This window comes from Salvelinus alpinus, chromosome 16 (genome assembly GCF_045679555.1).
Source record: "Salvelinus alpinus chromosome 16, SLU_Salpinus.1, whole genome shotgun sequence".
Lineage (NCBI taxonomy): Eukaryota > Metazoa > Chordata > Actinopteri > Salmoniformes > Salmonidae > Salvelinus > Salvelinus alpinus.
In genome coordinates, this window is record NC_092101.1 from 18,809,430 (window position 1) to 18,817,723 (window position 8,294).

The 8,294-nt window shown below is 42.3% G+C and overlaps 1 pseudogene; it reads right to left on the reverse strand.

Moving 5' to 3' along the window:
- Window positions 1–1,300: 1,300 nt before the first annotated feature.
- Window positions 1,301–6,357, reverse strand: LOC139541042 (sphingosine 1-phosphate receptor 3-like; annotated as a pseudogene).
- Between the last annotated feature and the right edge of the window lie 1,937 nt (window positions 6,358–8,294).

Genomic DNA, 8,294 nt, shown 5'->3' on the forward strand with positions numbered 1-8,294 from the left:
CTCTGACCCAAAGTGCTCACTACTCTCCAACTCACAGCTGTCATGGTGGCTAGTACCAGACTGTCTCTTCTCCTCCCAGCGGATCCCTCCCATACAGTAGGATCCCTGATGGCTAATAATAACATATTCTGACATAATGTAAAAGTTATACATTACCCTTTCTCCATCGGTGACATGAATAAGTATATTTCATATTCTCAGAACCCAACACCTGGAACCAAAAAGAGTTAATCTATGGTGGATGCTGAAGAACCCTTTTGGAACCCTTTTTTCTAAGAGTGTTGGTAATAAGCTGTAGTCATGTGGTCATTACCAGGTTATGATGAGGTCTTAGCTATGACAAGTAGGCTACATAATGACCACATAATATAGTGATCACAATTATGACCAACTTGTCGTATGGTGCTGAGAAAAATATGTAATATTCTGGTCAGTAAAAATATATATTTTAAAAACCCTGTCCTTTCTCAACCATACTTCATACTGACGTCTTTTCAACCAGCTTTTGCCCACTAGGTAGAACCTATGCAAACTGCTTTACTAGCACAAAGACTATCTTTGAATAGCAGAAGGACGTTGAGACGGACAGTCAGCTCTTCCGTCTTACAAAATGGCTACACAAAGGCTTGTCAGAGAGGAAAGTACATTCGCCAAGTATAAAATGTATTTATGTTTTTGTTTTGATAGGCTTACGATCCCAGCGTCTCAAACACCTGATGAATTCTCAAGTTGAAACGTTTGTGGTTTGTGAATTTTGACTGAAAATGTATTTTGACTGAACAGAAATTGATGACCTAAATGTACGTGGACCTTCTCTGCCACATTGAAAATGTACTTGTTTATTTATATCAAATAACAAGCATTGGTTGGCAATTGTGGTTTTGATTAACCAAAATGATCTGGCTATTTTTGAGTTTTTATGCATCAATGGCTGAGCTAAATACAGTATTTCATGAGACCCTAACTGCCAGCTGTTTGCCAACTGTGCTAGAAAATTGCAAACCCTGCTGAAAAAGAACATTACTCCAATTTTAATCATTGTAATGGTTCCAGTGTCTTATATGCAATGGGTGCATGGCCCACAAACACTATGCACATGTTTATATAGATTGGTGTGTATTAATTTAGTAGCTTTTAAATAACTGGTCAGTAGTTAAATCAGATATCAACTAAAAACCAGATATCAACCAAAATAAGCAATTTTTCATGATGTCTTAATCTGGTTGTGATCTGCTTATATTTCAACCAATAAACGACGACTAACAGTAAAAGCCTAACCTACAAAATCATGACAAGCTACCAAAGCTTATAGTTTTTATTAAATTGGTATTTAGACACCACACATGATGTAAAGGTAATTTACAGTCCATTGTTGGTTAAATAATTCCAATACAACTCTCTAGTGGTTAGTGGAAGCGTGAGTGACTTGTATCTATGTTGCTGAGAGGAACCAGAACCAACATTGACACATGTTCTTTACTCTGACAGCAAACTTCAAATCATTACAAAATCAATATTTGACTCACTGTACCATTTAAGGCGTAAACACAAAGGATTAGTACACAGTTCATCATACCGGGAAGGCCTAGTCTTCATTGAAAATAAATATACTGTACTGTCCTAGAAAGAGAAAGGCAGGTGAATTGGAATATATATATATATATATATACACTGTATGTGCAATACACAGTAATCCAACTTTCATTTGCAAACTACCCATCCTCTATTGCACACATATGAACAGTTTATCACAATTAATCCACTTTTCCCACACTATAGATAGTTGATAAAGCTATATTATGCTCTATTACATGTCTTGTGGGAACATTTTTCATTGTGTTCCGTAGTTATGAACTATGAAGTAAATTAATATACAAGGCATGCCCAAAGGTTCAATGTGAGTCATTTGAATGTCTTTGCAAAATAGTGGCTTTAGATGAGCTATGGTAAGAGTAGATCCTTAGCATCCCTTTGCTTTGCAGTCTTATTAATGAAACATTCGCGCCTGGTTCATAGAACCGGGGTTATGTCAGTAACCTCCAGTAGCCGCTAGATGCGATTGTAATAAACAGAGTGGTTTCTGTTTCCTTCCTACAAAAGCTGAAAGATAAGGCTCTCAGGAACACGAAGGTACGTACTGTACTGTTTCCCTGTACTATATCCATAAGCAGTTAGAACCGAGTGGACAAGGCCAGGCACTAAATTAGACTGGGGGAGAAAAGAACATCCTCAACAATGATGTTATTTTCAACACAGATCATACATCATCAACATTATTGCCTGATGATCTTCTGAACTTCCCAATACCTTTCTGATGCATTTCAGTCACTTCAAACCACAGGTTAGGATCCAAAATTATTTTCCAATCATTTAGTTTCGAACCGAAGCATATTTTTTTCCGTTCTGTTCCAATGTTTCGACCAGAAAAATAAAGTTCTGAACACGTTCAAACCCCAAAAAGTACCAATTTATATGGTTCCTTTCTGTTCTTTTTTAAACCTCTGAAATATACACTACACGCCAAACATCTCATTCGAAAATCATTCGCATTAATATGGAGTTTCTCCCCCCTTTGCTACTATAACAGCCTCTACTCTTTTGGGAAGGCTTTCCACTAGATGTTGGAACATTGCTACAGGACTTGCTTCCATTCAGCCACAAGGGCATTGTCATACTGAAACAGGAAAGGGCCTTCCCCAAACTGTTGCCACAAAGTTGGAAGCACAGAATCATCTAGAATGTCATTGTATGGTGTAGCGTTAAGATTTCCCTTCACTGGATCCAAGGGGCCTAGCCAAAACCATGAAAAACAGCCCCAGACATTATTTCAGTATTCCTCCTCCACCAAACTTTACAGTTGCACTAGCGTTATCCTTGCATCTGCCAAACCCAGATTTGACAAACTGACTTGTTGGAAAGATGGAATCGTATGACGTTGCCATACTGAAATTCACTTAGCCTTTCAGTATGGGTCATTCTACTGAAAATGTTTGTCTACAGAGATTGCTTAGCTGTGTGCTCGATTTTCTACACTGGTCAGCAAGGGCGTAGCTGAAATAGCCAAATCCACCAATTTGAAGGGATGTCCACATATTTTGTAGTGTATATATTTTTTACATTTAGCTCGACATTAAATTACTTCAACAATCAGTGCGGATAAAGCAGCTTGCTGTGGAACGCGTAAGCGATTTTAGCTGTATAGGAAAGTTATTAGAGCACATTTTAACAGCATGGTTTAATCACAATGAAAGACAAACACACACTGTGCTGTCAGTCACAGTTTAGGACACAAGATGCAACATCAATTTTGAGGGAGAGAGAATGGAGGAAGCTTCCTTTGAAGCGCTGTGCATCTTGTTATGACATGCATTATCTGAATTTGGCCCACAGAATTATACCTACGGAGGAGCGGGTTCTATAGAGGAACTTTAAATGTCTTTCAACTTCCGAGTTGGTTTATTAACGTTGTAGTATTGCAAACGTTAGCTAGCTAGCTTGTGTGTGCAGAGCAGCACTAGAATTAAAAACACGTCTTACCTTTTTGTAGTTAATAAATCCATTGTGAAATGTGATAACTATAGTATCCTTAACTAACATTTAAAAAAGTAAATCCATTCTTCTCCAATAAACATATCTCTCTAACATCTGAATTACTCTTGTAACATCGTCAGTAGGCTACAGTAACCTAAGCTTCAAAGGGGAGGGGCAGATAGTCTACACAAAGTTTTACAGCTGGCAGGCAGAAGCTGGAATACATTTCTGAGTGACAGCCACTTCAGGCACTTCAGATTGAAATACTGTCAGACTGATTTGTAATAGACTGTCATAGACCCAATAAAAAAGTAATAAAAGGGGTCACGGGCCAAAAAAACGTGAGAACCCCTGCTTTACAGCAAGTTCATCAGTACAAACCTCATCCGAGTGTCTACCCAAGGTCTCTTCAGTCAATACTTTCACCAATGCATACTGAAATAGCCCCAGTGTCCATGCCTGTACAATGCCCACTCACAGCATTGCCAGTTATCCATGCAGTGTGAATCTAGCCTGGTCCAAGATCTGCATGTGCTTTAGCCAACTATGACAGACATCGCATGATAACGATAGTCAGAGGAGTTGGCTAGACTACTAGAGCACATACAGACCAGTCTACAGTGAATTAGCTGTCAAATCAGAACTTGCTGAGGGACGGCAGTGCACCAGCCTTGACCAGCACCGCTGACACCAGGTCGGCCGGCCCTGGTTATTAGAGTTCAGGGGCGTGGTCACCTTCCCCCGGGTCAGAGACTTGGCAGCCCCCGTTATCCTACTCCCTCCTCCACCCACACTGGACTTGCTGTTCTCGGCCGTGGGGATGACTGTCCCCAGGTGGGGGTTGCCTGCCATGGAGGCTGGGGCCTCCAGGTGAGGCTGACAGCAGCACAGCAGCCTGAAGAAGGCTGCTCTCATCTCCATGCTGGACAGTGTGTAGATGAGGGGGTTGACGGCTGAATTGAGCACGGCCAAGGCGATGAACCAGTCTACATGGTAGAGCACTGGGCAGCGCTCAGGGCTGCAGCCCACATCCAGCAGCAGCAGCAGGAACAGTGGGGCCCAGCACATCACAAACACCCCCAGAACTATTACCACCGTCCTCAGCAGGGCCAGTGAGTGCTCCGAGGGCCTGCTGCTCACCCTCCGCCCGCTGGACGTCACCAGGCGGTAGATGCGGATGTAGAGGATGATGATGGCCACCAGCAGGGCGCTGAAGACGCTGATGCAGAAGGCCACGTAGCTCTTGTCATAGAGCGGCAGCACGGTGGAGCAGGAGGCCAGGTGTTCCAGGCAGTTCCAGCCAAGGGAGGGCAGGGCGCTGAGCAGCACCGACACGGCCCAGCATGCCCCCAGCAGTCCCAGTAACCTCCCACGCCCCGCTGCCTCGCACGGACGCAGCCGCACCATGGTCATGTGTCTCTCGATGCCAATGGCCAGCAGGCTGAAGGTGGAGGCGCTGAGGGCCACGAACATGCTGCCCTCTCTTGCCAGCCACTGGGCCGGTGTCAGAAAGAAGGTCTTGCCGCCAGAGGTGAAAATGTTGACCACATAGGCCACCCCGGCCAGCATGTCAGATAGGGCCAGGTTACCGATGAGGAAGTACATGCGGCTGTGGAAGCGTTTGTTCCTCCATAACGCCAGCAGCACTGTGACGTTCTCCAGCACGATGAGGATACAGATGAGGAGGAGGACAGCAGTCTTACAGACCCCACTGCTCCTCGGCCGACCCCACTTCCCAGAGTGGTTGTAGTGGGCCACGATCACAGGGTTCATCCCCTCCTCAAACACATTCTCCATCCTGCCTGGCCCTGGCCTTCCCCCTTCACGCAGCAGAGGGCGCCACAACACAGCAGACTGCAGACAGAGGATCTACTGACATCTGGTACTGTTGTTATCACACTCTTTATTGGGAGCTGTTGGATAAAATGTGTTAAAATGAGTATTGCTAATTAAGTAAGAACTTTATTCTGATTGAAATATTAAATATGCTGATTAAACTCATGGGAAGTTAGTCAAATAATTATAATAATACACTGATACAATAATTTTGTGTCACACCTCAGTTAGTTTGAAAACTTTTGTAGCCTAAAATGTATATTCTATGGTAATGTTTAAATTAATAATGATAAAATCATAAATTCCATTTAAGATTCGATTTTTTATGTAATAGTATTTATATTTGTATTCAAATAAGTTATTTAGGAACATGTGGATACATACTATTCTCCATATTTGATAGAATGTGTTTCTCCCAATCTTCCCATTTTAATAGAATTAGACTGAAGATGTCATGGATGGTAATTTACATGTTCCATAATTACTTCGAGGCACTTTTAAATCCTTATTTCTAACGTTTGAAACATTTATGTTCACTGTGCCACACATATCACTAGAATGAAACAGCATTTTTATCATTGTTATGAAAAGGTGAATTTAGTTCAAATTATAAAGATCAATCAATCAATCTTACCTGTCGGACAGTTTACAACTCCATCGCAGATAACTTGTAGCATATGGATATTTTCTTGACAGATATGGTGATTAAAAAAGCGGTGCTTCAATAACCAAATATTCATTGCGTCGTGGCATCGATTCCATATTTTATTCCGGATATTAAAAGTCGCAATATAAATAAAGCTGTTATTGTAGGCTAATTCCCGCTAGAGTTTCATTCCGATAAAGCCCACAACTCCATACGTCGAACTCTTTAGTGGTCCTTCTGTGACTTCTCTGAAACGTTCAACTAATTTCTCCCCAACCTGGAATAGGGCGGGTTCATCCCGTATTCCCAAACCCATTCTCAAGCAATTAGTATAAGAGAGTCATGAGCGGCCAAATGTCGAATGGGATGCTGATGTTTGACTAGCTAAATAGAGCAAGGTATCACTTACTGTAGCTGGGGTGGAGAGGTTTGATTTTTAATTACTTTTAGACTCCGGTAGTCTCTGTGTGTAGTTTTCTATGTCAGACGTCATTTCAACGTCTAGTTTTGATTTATTTACATTTGGTTGAGTTGTAAACGAACGTGAATTAAAAGTTAATTTCACCATGTAATTGGATTTAGGTTAAAAGTTGGGTGAAAAAAAGATTAAATTACCTTATGTGACTTTTTGCAAAATCCAATTTTTTGCAATTTTTTGACTTTTTGCAAATCCAATTCGTTTTCCATGTTGATTCAACGTCTTCACAGATTTTTGGGGTTGAAATTAAGTGGTTTGTTTTTTCACTTTTTTGGTTCCATTACACAGTAAATGCCAAGGTAAATTACTAGTTTTAGGCTAGAAACACACTTAACTGTCTCCTTGTGTGTAACGCTGTACTTATCTTTGGTTGCCTACCATACATACAGTTTCGGAAAGTATTCACACCCCTTGGCTTTTTCCATATTATAAAATTGATGAAATTAAAAATGTTCCTCATCAATCTACACACAATACCCTAGAATGACAAAGTTACAACAGGTTTTTTAGGAATACCTTATTTACATAAGTATTCAGACCCTTTGCTATGAGACTCGAAATTGAGCTCAGGTGCATCCTGTTTCCATTGATCATCCTTGAGATGTTTCTACAACTTGATTGGATTCCACCTGTGGTAAATTCAATTGATTGGGCATGATTTGGAAAGGAAAACAACTGTCTATATAAGGCCCCACAGTTGACAGTGCATGTCAAAGCAAAAACCAAGCCATGAGGTCGAAGGAATTGTCCGTGCACCTCCAAGACAGGATTGTGTCGAGGCATAGATCTGGGGAAGGGTACCAAAAAATGTCTGTAGCATTGAAGGTCCACAAGAACACAGTGGCCTACATCATTCTTAAATGGAAGAAGTTTGGAACCCCCAAGACTCTTCCTAGAGCTGGCCGCCTGGCCAAACTGAGCAATCTGGGGAGAAGGGCCTTGGTCAGGGAGGTGACCAAGATGCCGATAGTCACTCTAACAGAGCTCCAGAGTTCCTCTGTGGAGAGGGGTGAGTGAACCTTCCAGAAGGACAACCATCTCTGCAGCACTCCACCAATCAGGCCTTTATGGTAGAGTGGCCAGATGGAAGCCACTCCTCAGTAAGAGGCACATGACAACCAGCTTGGAGTTTGCCGAAAGGCACCTGAAGACTCTCAGACCATGAGAAGCAAGATTCTCTAGTCAGATGAAACTAAGATTGAACTCATTGGCCTGAATGCCTAATGTCATGTCTGGAGGAAACATGGCACCATCCCTACGGTGAGCATGGTGGTGGCAGCATCATGCTGTGGGGATGTTTTTCAGCGTCAGGGAATGGGAGACTAGTCAGGATCGAGGGAAAGATGAACGGAGCAAAGTACAGAGCGCTCAGGACTTCAGACTGGGCCGAAGGTTCACCTTCCAACAGGACAACGACCCTAAGCACAGTGGCTTTGGGACAAGTCTCTGAATGTCCTTGAGTAGCACAGCCAGAGCCTGGACTTGAACTCAATCAAACATCTCTGGAGAGACCTGAAGATAGCTGTACAGCGACACTCCCCATCCAACCTGAAAGAGCTTGAGAAGATCTGCAGAGAAGAATGGGAGAATCTCCCCAAATACAGGTGTGCTAAGCTTGTAGTGTCATACCCAAGAAGACTCGAGGCGGAGGAGCATGGATCGGACCAACACGCAGAGTGGTTAGTGCTCATATTGATTTAATCAAAACGAAACTGAACACTTACAAATACAACAAACATGACAAAACCGAAAACAGTCCCATGTGGCACGAACACTGACACGAGATACAAACACCCACAACAC